The sequence below is a fragment of the Staurois parvus genome, unplaced genomic scaffold (genome assembly GCF_062004578.1).
Source record: "Staurois parvus isolate SC_StPar_1 unplaced genomic scaffold, SC_StPar_1.0 ptg000238l, whole genome shotgun sequence".
Lineage (NCBI taxonomy): Eukaryota > Metazoa > Chordata > Amphibia > Anura > Ranidae > Staurois > Staurois parvus.
This window is the reverse complement of record NW_028318034.1, coordinates 1,635,325-1,652,880: the sequence shown is the minus strand read 5'-3', so window position 1 is coordinate 1,652,880 and position 17,556 is coordinate 1,635,325. Positions and strand designations below refer to the sequence as shown.

The 17,556-nt window shown below is 39.2% G+C and overlaps 1 pseudogene; it reads right to left on the bottom strand.

The window, feature by feature from the left end:
- Positions 1 to 10,029: 10,029 nt before the first annotated feature.
- LOC149459996 (U2 spliceosomal RNA) lies at positions 10,030 to 10,184 on the bottom strand (annotated as a pseudogene).
- Positions 10,185 to 17,556: the final 7,372 nt, after the last annotated feature.

Here is a 17,556-nt window from a genome sequence, read left to right as displayed (position 1 = left end):
AAGGAGAAGGATGAGAAGAAGGAGAAGGAGAAGGATGAGAAGAAGGAGAAGGAGAAGGATGAGAAGAAGGAGAAGGAGAAGGATGAGAAGAAGGAGAAGGATGAGAAGAAGGAGAAGGATGAGAAGAAGGAGAAGGAGAAGGATGAGGAGAAGGAGAAGGATGAGAAGAAGGAGAAGGATGAGAAGAAGGAGAAGGATGAGAAGAAGGAGAAGGATGAGAAGAAGGAGAAGGAGAAGGATGAGAAGATGGAGAAGGAGAAGGATGAGAAGAAGGAGAAGGAGAAGGATGAGAAGAAGGAGAAGGAGAAGGATGAGAAGAAGGAGAAGGATGAGGAGAAGGAGAAGGATGAGAAGAAGGAGAAGGATGAGAAGAAGGAGAAGGATGAGAAGAAGGAGAAGGATGAGAAGAAGGAGAAGGAGAAGGATGAGAAGAAGGAGAAGGATGAGAAGAAGGAGAAGGAGAAGCAGAAGGAGAAGGATGAGGAGAAGGAGAAGGATGAGAAGAAGGAGAAGGATGAGAAGAAGGAGAAGGATGAGAAGAAGGAGAAGGAGAAGGATGAGAAGAAGGAGAAGGAGAAGGATGAGAAGATGGAGAAGGAGAAGGATGAGAAGAAGGAGAAGGATGAGAAGAAGGAGAAGGATGAGAAGAAGGAGAAGGAGAAGGATGAGAAGAAGGAGAAGGAGAAGGATGAGAAGAAGGAGAAGGATGAGAAGAAGGAGAAGGAGAAGGATGAGAAGAAGGAGAAGGATGAGAAGAAGGAGAAGGATGAGAAGAAGGATGAGAAGAAGGATGAGAAGAAGGATGAGAAGAAGGAGAAGGATGAGAAGAAGGACAGTTCTGTGACAGTTTCTGTCTATTTCTGACAGTTCTGGGACATTCACTCCATACAGCTGTTTCAACCGCTGTATGGAGGGAATGTCATGGAACTGTCAGAAATAGACTATTAATGACAGTTCTGGGACTGTCCTTCCATGCAGCGGTTGAAACATTGTATGTATTTGTTTCCATAAATGGATCCATTTATGGAAACAAATAGATACAATGTTTCAACCGTTGTATGGAAGGACAGTCCCAGAACTGTCATTAATAGTCTATTTCTGACAGTTCTATGACATTCCCTCCATACAGCGGTTGAAACAGCTGTATGGAGTGAATGTCCCAGAACTGTCAGAAATAGACTATTTATGACAGTTCTGGGACTGTCCTTCCATACAGCGGTTGAAACATTGTATCTATTTTTTTCCATAAATGACATTCTGCAAATACACTTAGAGGAGCGCTGCAGATACACTTTTTGCCGGCTTGGAATTAATCTTATTTTCATCCTACTTCTTCTTCTTCATCCTCATCCTCATAAGAAGAAAAAGAAGAAGTAGGATGAAAATAAGAATAATTCCAAGCCGGCAAAAAGTGTATCTGCAGCGCTCCTCTAAGTGTATCTGCAGAATGTCATTTATGGAAAAAAATAGATACAATGTTTCAACCGCTGTATGGAGTGAATGTCCCAGAACTGTCATAAATAGTCTATTTCTGACAGTTCTGGGACATTCACTCCATACAGCTGTTTCAACCGCTGTATGGAGGGAATGTCATAGAACTGTCAGAAATAGACTATTAATGACAGTTCTGGGACTGTCCTTCCATACAGCGGTTGAAACATTGTATCTATTTGTTTCCATAAATGGATCCATTTATGGAAACAAATAGATACAATGTTTCAACCGCTGTATGGAAGGACAGTCCCAGAACTGTCATTAATAGTCTATTTCTGACAGTTCTATGACATTCCCTCCATACAGCGGTTGAAACAGCTGTATGGAGTGAATGTCCCAGAACTGTCAGAAATAGACTATTTCTGACAGTTCTGGGACTGTCCTTCCATACAGCGGTTGAAACATTGTATGTATTTGTTTCCATAAATGGATCCATTTATGGAAACAAATACATACAATGTTTCAACCGCTGTATGGAAGGACAGTCCCAGAACTGTCATTAATAGTCTATTTCTGACAGTTCCATGACATTCCCTCCATACAGCGGTTGAAACAGCTGTATGGAGTGATTGTCCCAGAACTGTCAGAAATAGTCTATTTCTGACAGTTCTGGGACATTCACTCCATACAGCTGTTTCAACCGCTGTATGGAGGGAATGTCATGGAACTGTCAGAAATAGACTATTAATGACAGTTCTGGGACTGTCCTTCCATACAGCGGTTGAAACATTGTATGTATTTGTTTCCATAAATGGATCCATTTATGGAAACAAATACATACAATGTTTCAACCGCTGTATGGAAGGACAGTCCCAGAACTGTCATTAATAGTCTATTTCTGACAGTTCTATGACATTCCCTCCATACAGCGGTTGAAACAGCTGTATGGAGTGAATGTCCCAGAACTGTCAGAAATAGACTATTTATGACAGTTCTGGGACTGTCCTTCCATACAGCGGTTGAAACATTGTATCTATTTTTTTCCATAAATGACATTCTGCAAATACACTTAGAGGAGCGCTGCAGATACACTTTTTGCCGGCTTGGAATTAATCTTATTTTCATCCTACTTCTTCTTCTTCATCCTCATCCTCATAAGAAGAAAAAGAAGTAGGATGAAAATAAGAATAATTCCAAGCCGGCAAAAAGTGTATCTGCAGCGCTCCTCTAAGTGTATCTGCAGAATGTCATTTATGGAAAAAAATAGATACAATGTTTCAACCGCTGTATGGAGTGAATGTCCCAGAACTGTCATAAATAGTCTATTTCTGACAGTTCTGGGACATTCACTCCATACAGCTGTTTCAACCGCTGTATGGAGGGAATGTCATAGAACTGTCAGAAATAGACTATTAATGACAGTTCTGGGACTGTCCTTCCATACAGCGGTTGAAACATTGTATCTATTTGTTTCCATAAATGGATCCATTTATGGAAACAAATAGATACAATGTTTCAACCGCAGTATGGAAGGACAGTCCCAGAACTGTCATTAATAGTCTATTTCTGACAGTTCTATGACATTCCCTCCATACAGCGGTTGAAACAGCTGTATGGAGTGAATGTCCCAGAACTGTCAGAAATAGACTATTTATGACAGTTCTGGGACTGTCCTTCCATACAGCGGTTGAAACATTGTATCTATTTTTTTCCATAAATGACATTCTGCAAATACACTTAGAGGAGCGCTGCAGATACACTTTTTGCCGGCTTGGAATTAATCTTATTTTCATCCTACTTCTTCTTCTTCATCCTCATCCTCATAAGAAGAAAAAGAAGAAGTAGGATGATAATAAGAATAATTCCAAGCCGGCAAAAAGTGTATCTGCAGCGCTCCTCTAAGTGTATCTGCAGAATGTCATTTATGGAAAAAAATAGATACAATGTTTCAACCGCTGTATGGAGTGAATGTCCCAGAACTGTCATAAATAGTCTATTTCTGACAGTTCTGGGACATTCACTCCATACAGCTGTTTCAACCGCTGTATGGAGGGAATGTCATAGAACTGTCAGAAATAGACTATTAATGACAGTTCTGGGACTGTCCTTCCATACAGCGGTTGAAACATTGTATCTATTTGTTTCCATAAATGGATCCATTTATGGAAACAAATAGATACAATGTTTCAACCGCTGTATGGAAGGACAGTCCCAGAACTGTCATTAATAGTCTATTTCTGACAGTTCTATGACATTCCCTCCATACAGCGGTTGAAACAGCTGTATGGAGTGAATGTCCCAGAACTGTCAGAAATAGACTATTTATGACAGTTCTGGGACTGTCCTTCCATACAGCGGTTGAAACATTGTATGTATTTGTTTCCATAAATGGATCCATTTATGGAAACAAATACATACAATGTTTCAACCGCTGTATGGAAGGACAGTCCCAGAACTGTCATTAATAGTCTATTTCTGACAGTTCCATGACATTCCCTCCATACAGCGGTTGAAACAGCTGTATGGAGTGATTGTCCCAGAACTGTCATAAATAGTCTATTTCTGACAGTTCTGGGACATTCACTCCATACAGCTGTTTCAACCGCTGTATGGAGGGAATGTCATGGAACTGTCAGAAATAGACTATTAATGACAGTTCTGGGACTGTCCTTCCATACAGCGGTTGAAACATTGTATGTATTTGTTTCCATAAATGGATCCATTTATGGAAACAAATACATACAATGTTTCAACCGCTGTATGGAAGGACAGTCCCAGAACTGTCATTAATAGTCTATTTCTGACAGTTCTATGACATTCCCTCCATACAGCGGTTGAAACAGCTGTATGGAGTGAATGTCCCAGAGCTGTCAGAAATAGACTATTTATGACAGTTCTGGGACTGTCCTTCCATACAGCGGTTGAAACATTGTATCTATTTTTTTCCATAAATGACATTCTGCAAATACACTTAGAGGAGCACTGCAGATACACTTTTTGCCGGCTTGGAATTAATCTTATTTTCATCCTACTTCTTCTTCTTCATCCTCATCCTCATAAGAAGAAAAAGAAGAAGTAGGATGAAAATAAGAATAATTCCAAGCCGGCAAAAAGTGTATCTGCAGCGCTCCTCTAAGTGTATCTGCAGAATGTCATTTATGGAAAAAAATAGATACAATGTTTCAACCGCTGTATGGAGTGAATGTCCCAGAACTGTCATAAATAGTCTATTTCTGACAGTTCTGGGACATTCACTCCATACAGCTGTTTCAACCGCTGTATGGAGGGAATGTCATAGAACTGTCAGAAATAGACTATTAATGACAGTTCTGGGACTGTCCTTCCATACAGCGGTTGAAACATTGTATCTATTTGTTTCCATAAATGGATCCATTTATGGAAACAAATAGATACAATGTTTCAACCGCTGTATGGAAGGACAGTCCCAGAACTGTCATTAATAGTCTATTTCTGACAGTTCTATGACATTCCCTCCATACAGCGGTTGAAACAGCTGTATGGAGTGAATGTCCCAGAACTGTCAGAAATAGACTATTTATGACAGTTCTGGGACATTCCCTCCATACAGCGGTTTCCGGCAAAAAGTGTATGTGCAGAGTTCCTCTATTCTGCAGATACACTTAGAGGAGCTCTGCAGATACACTTAGAGGAGCTCTGCACATACACTTTTTGCCGGCTTGGAATTATTCTTATTTTCATCCTACTTCTTCTTCTTCTTCTTCTTCTTCTTCATCCTCATCCTCATCCTCTTCTTCTTCTTCTGAGGATGAGGATGAGGATGAAGAAGAAGAAGAAGAAGTAGGATGAAAATAAGATTAATTCCAAGCCGGCAAAAAGTGTATGTGCAGAGCTCCTCTAAGTGTATCTGCAGAGCTCCTCTAAGTGTATCTGCAGAATAGAGGAACTCTGCACATACACTTTTTGCCGGCTTGCAATTATTCTTATTTTCATCCTACTTCTTCTTCTTCTTCTTCTTCTTCTTCTTCATCCTCTTCTTCTTCTTCTGAGGATGAGGATAAAGAAGAAGAAGAAGAAGAAGAAGTAGGATGAAAATAAGATTAATTCCAAACAGGCAAAAAGTGTATGTGCAGAGCTCCTCTAAGTGTATCTGCAGAATAGAGGAACTCTGCACATACACTTTTTGCCGGCTTGGAATTATTCTTATTTTCATCCTACTGCTTCTTCTTCTTCTTCATCCTCATCCTCATCCTCAGAAGAAGAGGATGAGGATGAGGATGAAGAAGAAGAAGAAGAAGAAGTAGGATGAAAAGAAGAATAATTCCAAGCCGGCAAAAAGTGTATGTGCAGAGTTCCTCTATTTCTGACAGTTCTCTCACAGCTTCTTCACATGTACAGCGGTTGAAACATCTGTATCCTAAATGGAAACTAATAGATACAAATTGTATCTATTAGTTTCCATTTAGGATACAGATGTTTCAACCGCTGTACATGTGAAGAAGCTGTGAGAGAACTGTCAGAAATAGAGGAACTCTGCACATACACTTTTTGCCGGCTTGGAATTATTCTTCTTTTGATCCTACTTCTTCTTCTTCTTCTTCATCCTCATCCTCTTCTTCTGAGGATGAAGATGAAGAAGAAGAAGAAGTAGGATGAAAAGAAGAATAATTCCAAGCCGGCAAAAAGTGTATGTGCAGAGTTCCTCTATTTCTGACAGTTCTCTCACAGCTTCTTCACATGAACAGTGGTTGAAACATCTGTATCCTAAATGTAAACTAATAGATACAATGTTTCAACCGCTAAACATGTGTTCCTTCTGTCAGAGAACTGTCAGAAATAGCGGAGCTCACTGCAGGGACACTTTTGCCGGCTGATCGGGAAATGTTCGATTCGCGCACCCGAAGTAGGCAAAATTTCGGTTTCGCCGCGAATCGAATATTTCCTGAAATTCGACTCGAATTCCGGTTCGCCTGGTTCGATTCGCTCATCTCTAATTTTGACCTAAATGTATGACTAACTTTGAACTTACGATATATTTTGTATAGCTATATATTTTTTATAGCTGAAAGGGAAAAAATATAATTTTTCTTCAACATTTTCAGTTGTGTGAAAAAAAAGACGTAAATTTCGATTGGGTACAGCATTGCATGATCGTGCAAATATTAGTTGAATTAGTGCAGTGTCGAATAGCAAGAAGAGGCCTGGTCATGAAGGATGGTAAATCCTCAGGAAGCCAAGTGTTTAAAGAGAAAAACACAAAGGGGGATATTTACTAAATCTGGATCACTCAGAATCTGGTGCAGCTGTTGATAGTAGCCAGTTTCTAACTTCGGCTCGTTCTGTTAAGTTTTGGAAAAAAAAAACTGAAAGCTGATTGTTTTTTATCCAGAGCTGCACCAGAGTGTGCACGCTCCAATTTTAGTAAATCAACCTCAATGTGGCTGGGGGAATCACTCCTGCTGAACCTCTGTATTCTGACAGAGGGGAGACTTCCAGCTATAGCCAGCAGCACCGATCAATCGGGTAAAACTTGACAGGCTGGTCGTACAGAAGGCTACTGGTAGGCTTAGCTCTTTGTGTCTGAAAAAAAAACAGAGTGCACAGAGCGGTGTGCAGAATGGAAGAATAGACTGATAAAGCTACAGGTGTTTTAGTGCGATTAAAGTTATTCTTGCAATCAGTGGTCACTTCTTGTATAGTATATGAAAATAAAAATCTGAGTGAACACTTCTTTGTAACGAATAGGAGGGGTGATTGCTACAACTGTACAATTGTTTTTCGTACATGTATATAGGAGTAAAGCGTCTGGTGAGCAGTGCAGCATTTTGAGTGATCCATAGGGGTGTGCAGTGAAATTTAAATAATTATAGTGTAAAACATCAGATATGAGAAGAGAATACAAAAATTGAATATCACTGCACATTTTGCCAAAAGGAAGTGTTAATATTTAATCCCAAAAATTTAGCATTGTAGTACTGTTGAGCTAATCAATTTCTGACATGTATTTTCATGTAAACTATGTAAACGTCATCCAGAACCTGCCCCTCCAACATCTTATTGAACTGCAAATGTAATGGACAGTTTTGCTGGCCAATAAGGAGTTGTGAGGATGAGTTCAACAAGTGTTCTAATTTGCAAAATACAGCTCACTTGGAATTGGGGCTTTCAATAAACAATAAATAACCAAAATCTGCATGCAGGTACTTTGATATGCAAGCAAATTTACAAGATTAAATTATAATTTTAATTATGTAAATTATATTTTACATATTATTCATTTTTAATTTTTTACATACAACAGAAAGAATGTGAGCAGAGGACACCACAATTGCTGTAATAAAAACATAGGACATAAACTGTCTAGAGTGGCACAGTGGCTTAGTGGTTAGCACGTCTGCCTTGCAGTAAATGGATGATGGGTTCAATTCCTGAGCATGGTGCCTCCTGCATAGAGTTTGCATGTTCTCCCTGTGCCTGTGTGGGTTTCCTCTGGGTACTCCAAAGACATGCTGGTAGGTTAACTAGATTCTGTCTAAATTGGCCCTAGTACACGTATGTATGAGTGTAAGTTAGGGACCTTAGATTGTATGCCCCTTGAGGGTTAGGGACTGATGTAAATGTACGATATATATGTAAAGCGCTGCGTAAATGGACAGCGCTATATAAGTACCTGAAATAAATAAATAACTGTTATTGAAAATTTTGCAGGTCAAACAAAAAAGTGAAGGTGTCCAAAGAAAAAAAAATATTCTTATTAATAGCAGTAATGGGAAAACTTGACAAAAGTCCATATTCCAATATATTTGCATTTAAATTTAACAAGGTTTACCTTAATGCTTTTACATGCTTCCTGACACTGTCATTGACTAGACATATTTAAGGGGTTAATTTGAAACTTCCTGTCTGTCATTTCATCACATGCCAAAGAGCCAATTACATTATTAACATGCATATGGTAACACTTTTCTTAAAATAAATATTGACTTATTCTGCACACTGAAGAGAAAATAGTTGCTTGTCAGATGTTGTTTAACCACAGGGTTGAAACTTTATGTCAGAAGCCTCATTTAGAACACTGGTTCAGCAGCATTTAGTCACTATCTTTATTTAAGATGAGTGTAATCTTTCAGGTTTGATCTTAGATTTAAAATGAATAATTACCGTATCTATGAGAATGCGTAGTGACCATATTCAACTTATCTGTTATGTTGTCAGAAGAACTAACTTCAATATATTTCTACATTAAGATTTTTTCCCCTTTATTTAACACAGTTACCTATATAATTGTTGTTTACCTTTTTTGCCAATATCCTTTTAATTCATTGTATTGTTAATTAAAAAATAAATCTTCAAATATTGTTGAAATCATATTTCCATGATAATATTGTTTGAAGATGCATGTCTATAATATACATATAATTAGAACTTATACGGTATATAAAAAGTAATATCTTACTAGTGTAAATAGTAGAATACTTGAATACATTGGCAAATTGGACACAATCATGATATTTTAAACATTATTTCAAGTTAATGTAGACTGAATACACAAAGCTGTAACATAAGAATGTGGATCTTTAGTTGAGCCATGTGACTATAATTTTCACATCTCTTTCACTAAAATCCTAATCCTGAAGTGTTAGCTTTGTGAATTGAGCATATTTGCCTAAAGTGCAAATTTTTTTTTAAATACAGTAGGAAACACTTAACCCCCTACATGTTTATTTTTCTCTGTCTTTCCTGTTACTTTCTGTCTTGGAATACAACAGGAAGTGAAAGACAAAATCCACAAAGTGAGGGAATGTCCCTTTTCCACAGTGATCACCAGAACCATTGTAATTATTACTTTTTAATTGACCTGCAGTGGTGCACGAAAAACAAAACACCTATAGGTTAGCAAAAAAAGTGCATGTGAAAATAATACACAAAAGAGTGCACTTGGGGGTGTGTCTTTAGTCCACCTCCCTAAGAATTAGGACCCTACCCTAAGCCCCTGGGGTGCAAGGCTCCTGACAAAGGCAAGGGAGATGTATGGTCCACCTAGCCAAAACGCATGGTGGACCCTTCTCTCATGGTCAGCTGATGTTGATCACCGAGTACTAGGTGGGGGGCTCTCCCGAAGACCCACCTGGGGAAGGAACCTGATGGTCAGACATCTCCTCCCTAGACTTCAATGTAGGCTCAAGGACCCACACTCTACAAATGAGAGAAAAAAGAAACACAAACATAAGTGCAAGTGACACATCGGTAGAGAAAAATACATTAAATAATATGTGACATTGCTAGTCCTTTGGCTAGTCCTTGTGGCCTGGTAACAAAAATTACTCCAGTCTAGCCCAAAAGGCCTAGCCCATGAGGCGCTGTGCAGAAAAAGCAACTGATCATGTGACCTTGTGCTTATTTGCGGGGTGGGTTTCTCAGGCCCAGGTGATACCAAGAGCACCCCTGAGCTTGCCAACTCCAAGGGGGCACTGACACCACAGGTTCGCCTTCCCAGCCCATGACAAGATCAGGTAGCATCATTAAAATCAAAAGGCACTGGGCCCCTCAAATTCATTGCCATGGAATTATTCCCATGCCCCACCTTACCCAGTGAGCTCCCCAATTTATGTTTCTATGGGATAAACCTTCAGAGCCCACATCACACAAGCAGAGATACTATACAGCCAGCCACTCCTACCAAAAGTACAGTATGATGGCAAAGCACCCCTACTGGACACTGATAAGAACAGATACTACACTTGATCATAGCCAAAAGGCCATAGAGAGATCTACCCTAACCTCTCGTACTGCTCACAGCTAAAACATTTTGACATTGGCATCACTTTCTGCCACTCAAACAAGGGTCACCAAGACTAATGCTGAGAGTAAATCTATCTGACTGGGACATAGACAGCTTTAATAAAAGCTTGACAGAAGTTCTAACCTTTCAACGCTGTAAAAAAAAAGCTATACAGACATTTTAAAAATTCAAAAAGAAAACAACAAATGCAAATGCATACTAATGGAAACTTGTCATGTGTATGGCCACATCAGCATGAAAATATGTCTTGGTTATCTTTTTTTTTAAACTAAAAATACCCTGACCTGATGATTTGTTTGATGGCTTGTATTTTTGTATCATACATTTAGTTAAAAAATAAGCATAAGAAAAATATATTAGGCACCATGGTGAGATAACAGGGATAAATGGCCAGTAAGGGAAATTTACATCAATTCCCACTGACCTTACACATATATGAGGGCACTCAATAGGTGGGCATATATGAGCCTCTATGTAAATATTTTCTCAGCTGAGAGCACACACTTTGCACGCTCCCAGCATAGTTACTAGCAGATACTGGAAAGCTCCCAATGCCTACTTGCGATTGGGAGCATTCCCATCATGTGACCTCTCTGACTGCCAATTACAGCAGTTACATGATCGGAATGCCCACTTCCCAGCATTTAGAACCTCTTAAAGTGCCAGGAGGCAGCTGCAGGAAGGGGTTAAAAAGTCACATGAAAAAAGTGAAGTTTTTATGAGCTAGTGTAAAAAAATTTTTTTTTTTTTTTTCCAAATAAAAATTTATTCCTTTAAAAAAATAAACTCTTTAATCACATTTTTTAAATGTTTTTGTGATTGGGCAATAGCATGTGACACAATTTACAGGAATACTTATCATGGTATTTTGAAATATTGTAAAAAAAAAAATAGACATGTGTAATGTAACATTTATAAAGATGATTTGAAAAAAATATTGCATGCCGCTTCTACATAATTTCTGTTGAAAATATTTTCCATCATTTGTAATTGTCTGCTATTCTAGAACTAACATATTCTACTTAGCTATACAACTGACTTTTGTATGTTTAAAGTTACTTTGTCACTTGGAAAAGATTTCATGAGCCAAAAAAGATATGTATCTCATCTTACAAGATTAGCTTGTCAAAGACGCCAGTGGTATCAGCATTCTTATATTACCTGTCAGTACAATATATTTCTACCCTAAGACCTTCATAAAGCTGATGTGGCACAAAAGTAAACAATTATTGATTAGATTTTGACATTATCTTAGTCCAAAATATTGGTGGCCATAACAATTTGGTAGGTTATGCAAGCAGACAAACTAAGCCACAGATAATGGACCACAACAAATACACTGTTATCTAGATATCCTTGAAATGCCTGACAGGAATGAAGGGTAGAGTAAAATAATATTTTTATAGTGTACAATGTCCCAGAGAGATAGAAAAATGTGATTTTTGCAATTGTATTTTGTATTATTTATCATGTCTGTAATAAAGTTGATCTGAACTCTAACTGGATGGTATTTAGTTTGCCAAAATACTCCCATACAACTTAAATGCTCTTTTCTTTTGGAAAGTACTGGGTTTTTTTAACCTTTTTTTTTTTATTTCAATGCAACCTCTTTGCAACCACTTCCTGTCTAAATTTTAAATGTGTTCCAATAACAGCTGCATCTTATTGCTCAGGGAAGGCTTCCTGAAGGTGACAAAAGTGAAACATGCCTTTGCAAGGAGCATCTGTATAGCTACATACATTTTTCACTGAAAGAATATTTGATAGGGCGAATGCACATTTGGGAGACATGGACAGAAAAATGTCATCCTGTAATAGAAATAACCTGAACAATGATGTTCTTGGCAGAATTGCCAAATATTAATTAAATCTAAGATTTAAAAGGATTGAAAATGACATCTGAAATGACATTAACATTTCTATTACAATGTAGTTTGTTTAGTTTCTGGATATAGATCAATTGAAACACTTGAAATGGCTAGTTAAGTTTTCTGCATTAATCCCATAGGATAATTTTTCTACAATTTTGTTTTTTGTATAGCACCCCCTTACCTTTGTTAAAGAGAATCCCCAGGTGGATCAAAGGACTATCATCTCAGTTTTCAGGGAAAAATCGTTGACTTGTTGTAAGGTCAAGTCACTTTAGAATGTTAAAAAAGTTTATTTAGCTCAATAAAAAGAAGAACATGATGTTATGGCATAGGATAGTAAAAACAGCAGCAAGATATTCCAGGCATTCTAGTAACAGTCAACAAACAAGAACGTATGGGATGAGCCGATGGCTTGACTTTATATCTGTCAGGGTTTAGATCTGAAGCTGAGACTACTGTGATGTTTGGCTGTGGCTTGCCTCACTGTGTCACATGAGATGTTAGACAGATCCATGTCTGATATCTCAGGACAATTTTGCCTTGTCTCTAGTTTCTGGTGAACCTGGAACTCTTTGCTCCCCCCATGAGCTTCCAGATTTCAGTCATGTTTCTGCACTTACTATTTGCCAGATTATTATACTCTCTCCAGCTGATATCTTGCTCCTTCATGTGTCTGCATCTATCTATATATTGGACGCAACTCTGTCAACTCCGTGTGACTGGGCGCAACTTTGTTGATTGATTTTATCTTAGTTTTCATTTTATTGACTACAATACAATAATAAAGCATTTTTTTTATTTTAATATATACAGTATGTGTTGGGTAGCCTAAAAGTCTGCTGGGTGTTTGCTGATCCTTTCAACTTATTGTGTAAATCCGGATGTGGTACCTTTTTAAATTTTAAACCCCCTCCTCCCTTATGTTTGATCCAGAAGGTATTTATACAGATACATTACTAGAATGTCAGAAATCTACATCTACTGTAACCTGGAATAGATAGAGTCAGGAACAACCCCCATTTGAGGTCTTAATTGGTCATCTGTATACATGGCAGAATTTGAAGCAAAAGATAAGGGACAATGGGGTTTATTTACTGAAGCTGGAGAGTGCAAAATCAGGGTCACTCCTGCAAAGAAACCAATCATCTTCTAACCTCAGCTTGTTCAGTTAAGCGTTGGCAATAAAACCTGGAAGCTGAGTGGGTTCTTTGTAGAAGTGAGTCGGATTTTGCACTCTCTAGCTTTACTAAATACAGCCCAATGTGACTGCTATCTTTCTGCCCTGTTTGAGGGAGCTTCTGTTTTTATACTTCCCTGCTGTATGGGAGACTGACCTAGTACAGTTAGACCACCCTATACAAAAGTCTAATGTAGAGAGATTGCCTATATTAACCTTCTTGAGTGGTGCAGTGAACAAAATTACTACTGATCTAGAGCTTCAGAGGGTTATTTACTAAAACTGCATGGTGCAAAATCTGGTGCAGCTCTGCAGAGAAACCAATCAGCTTCCAGGTTTTATTGTCAAAGCTCAATTGAACAAGCTGAATTTAGAAGCTATTTGGCTACCATGAACAGCTGCACCAGATTCTGAGTGCACCAGTTTTAGTAAACTTCCCCCTCAGTTTCATCATTATATTGGAGTATAGTGAGAGCTGATGAAGAATGTTTGCTTTTTCTTTCTCAGATGTCTAGGTGCTTTATAAGATCCATTTAAAATTAGGGATAGATTTCTGCATAGCAAGGCATCAGCATAGGTCAGCAGGACTACCTTGTTGCACACAATCTGCCGCATTTCATGTTGCTGACTGTCATACATTTCAATAAAAAGTTCCAAACTGAGGATCTTTCTGCCAAACCCAACCTGCTTGGATCCTCATTGATGCTGATGTTGTACAGTTTGTGAATATCTGTTGGTGAAATAGTGCTCTGTATAATTACAGTTCACCCACTCTAGGAACAAATAGCTAGCAAAGTAGGGTGACAGTTTACCCAACTGTTTTAGTTGTTGTTTCTAGGTATACTAGCAAATATGGCAAATTGGCTTTTTCAGTTTTAGTTTGACAGTTAATGCAATTAGCTTTTACAATTTAAAAGCTGTTGAATTGGTCATTGCTTTGTGCGCAGTTAGCTTAAAGGACAAGTACAGCCAAAGCTCTTTTGGCTGTACTTCTCCTGTAGATCACAGGAGTGCGGTTTGTTTTCACCTGACAATGGACTGAAGCCCGCTGTTGGCTGACATCACTCAGCTAGTCCACGCTGGGGGAAAGATCCCAACTTTAAAGTCAGAGTCTGGAGCAGCACCTACATCAGCCTCTCAGCGAGCCACTGAGAGCCTGAGCCAGCCATTCCCTCCACCTCCACAGCCCAGAGCTCCAGTGAGCTTTGAAGGGGCAACGCAGACAGTGGTGACTGACAGTCACCACTCTCTGCTCACAGCAGTGGTGAGAACTCAGCAATCAGTCATGTGAACGCTGAGTTCTCACACTTAGAGCCAGAGGGGGACAGATGCAGCTTCGGACTGATGCTGCATCCACCTAGGTAAGTATGATTAACAAAAAAAACCATCCCATAGTTCTAGTCAATAACAGTAGAAAGGGGCAGAACAAGACATTCACCTTATGGGAAATAAAAAAATAAAGCCAGCTTAGCTAAAAATGTAATATAACTTTTGACTTTGAGAAAGCAAACCAAAAACCACAAAGCACTACAAATTTATTAATTAAAGGATGAAACAGATCAGCTTTTGTGGTATGGTCCATGATGTTTTTATGTGCTTTTATTGAATAAATATAATACATGAAAATAGCCCTGCCTTTCTCTTTTTCCAATATGACCATGTAAGCCCTGAGGCTAACAGTGCTAACAAAGCACAATTATAAGCTGGAGAACCATGGATGACTAGAAATGAGAGAGTTCTGTTTAAACAACATAAGATTGCCCCTCCAGTAGGGAATCATTCCAGGTGGTATTCCCCAGATACTCCATTATGAACGAAACCCACCCTCCCTGATTTTTTTTCTGTTCCTGACCTGCTAGAGGTATTTGATATTTGGCCCATATATCTGGGAGCAGCATACTAAAGATGTTTGATAACCTTAAGAGTAAGTTTGCACTGCCAAACTCCTACTTCTTCCATTTCCTCCGGCTCCACGATGCTTATGCTACACAATTTGGGAACACTCCCTTGACCCTACATCACTTCTACATGGAATCACTTCTAAGGGATGTTTCCCTGGTGAAACCTTTACCGAAAATATACAAGGGCCTATAGCCTACTGTACATCATGGTTTGAAGGATCTAAGATCATTTTGGATAGCGGAGCTGCTGTTACTGGATGACGAGGATTGAAAGGAGGTCTGGGAGTATCCCTTTACTCTGCTGATCCAGTTTAAGATTCTTTATAAGTTCCACTCTACACCTCATAGACTCCACAAAATCTACCAGATTGTCCACCTTCTTGTTGATGAGGCAAAGAGAACTTGGCCAGGTACCTACATATGATATGGTCATGCCTTTGCCTGCAAATGTTTTGGATGGAAGCCCTCCAGTTTAAAACCTCCTGATTGACCACTATCTCTATACCTCAACAGGTGGACATTTGCATTTTAGAGTTGGTCGAGGCCCTGGCTCCCACCAGGGTGGTTTGTACACTATTAGGGCTGCTCCTGAGTCAGCACCTGTGGTAGTGAGCTCTCAAATGCACAACTTGGGGTTCCCCAGGGCGTGGAGTCTAAGCCCCAGGCTGTTTATTCACCAGAGCCCCTGATGGTGATGATGGACTTGGAGCAGGCTGGAACCAGGTCGCGGCCCCCAGGTATACCCAGCTGAGGTAGAAGAGACCGCTAGCAGGAGCAGGGTACAATGGGAGTAGAACACAGGAGATCCAGTTGGCAAGCCGAGGTCAGGACAGGCGGAAAGCTAGCAATGTCAGGAACGAAGCCGGGGTCGGTACATGGATAGACAATATAGAAGGAATGTCAGGGACAAAGCTGGGGTCGGTACACAGATATACAATAACAGATACTCAGTAGAACACAGGGAAGCTCCGACAACAAACGTTGCTCAGGCAAAGTGAGACAGATTGAGCATGTCTTAAATAGACCAGCCAGCTAGGAAGCGGGCCAGGAAGTGATGAAAGGGAAGGACATAAAACCCAGGGAATAGCAGACGACACCCATAGGTGAGCACAGACAAACACACATGAAGGAAACAAGAACAGCAAGGAGGTAAGACTAAACAAACAGGAGGCTGCAGGCTAACTTGTGACATCCTGTTTCATGCAAGGAAGTCTATTGTACTGAAATGGAGAGTTCCAACTGTTCCTACCCTGAACAATTGGAAGTCATTTATAAACTCGGTTATTCCACTTTATAAAGAAACATATATGAATAGGGGGTGCCCTCGTACGTTCAACAAGGTTTGGTATGTCTGGCTAGAATCCAAAGCTACTACTGTGGGCCAAGGTGACTTTATGGACCTTCTACCCTGATCAAACTCTATGATGGGGTCTGATGTAGGGTTAGGCCTTCCAGACCTACCTTCTTATTGTGAAATTTAATTCAGGTCATTTTAATATTCCTTGTTATAGTGTACAGTATTTGTTGTTTGGGGAGGTGGAGGGAGGTTGACAGTTCCAAGGCTATCTGTCCTTTACCACAGTTATTATGCGATGCAGAAGAGCACCTACAGATTTGTTTTATGAGTAGCAAGTATGGGGGATGTTTTGGTTGCTTGTTATGTATTGTTTTGGTTGTATTTTTTTTTTTTATCCATTTGAGTTGGGAATGCCCAGGGGCTCTGTTTTGTATTGTCTTACATAAACTACAAAAAACAATAACATAGAATTAAAAAAAAAACAACATCATAAGACTGGTGCTGGACAAAAGGAGGGAGCTAAGACCAACCATGGTCAAATACTTCTAGTGAGTTACAACTAACAAGGAGGCAGGTTCAGAAAATCCATGAAATCAGTAAAAGGCAGCTTTTTGAGAAAAAAATAATATGTTAAATATGCTTTAGTAGAATGTGTTCACAGCTGAAGCCTACTTTAATTTGCTATTTTTGCAAGTGGTCACTTAGTTACACCAGAGGTTTCTGCATTCTGTCTAATGCTATGCATTTCTTTAGCATGCGCCAAAATCCCAGTTCTATAAAGGTTAAAGCTGAACAAGTATAGTTTTTTTTGCATAGTTACATTGTTCCAGCTTGGGCTGCAGTCTTCCAGGTCCCACTGAATACATGGCATTCCCTAATTGAATGAGGTAGGGATCATGATCATGCCCTGCCTCTCTACTTGTCCAATCAGTAGAATATAAGAAATTGAACAACATTAATATATAATCATCATCAACAACAAAAATAACAAAAATCATAAATACAATTGTATTTAGACCTAAAAATCTTCCTTTGCAGTGGAGTTGCACACAAGCTGCAAGGGTCACTTGCTTTTTCCTGTCTTTAGGACTTCA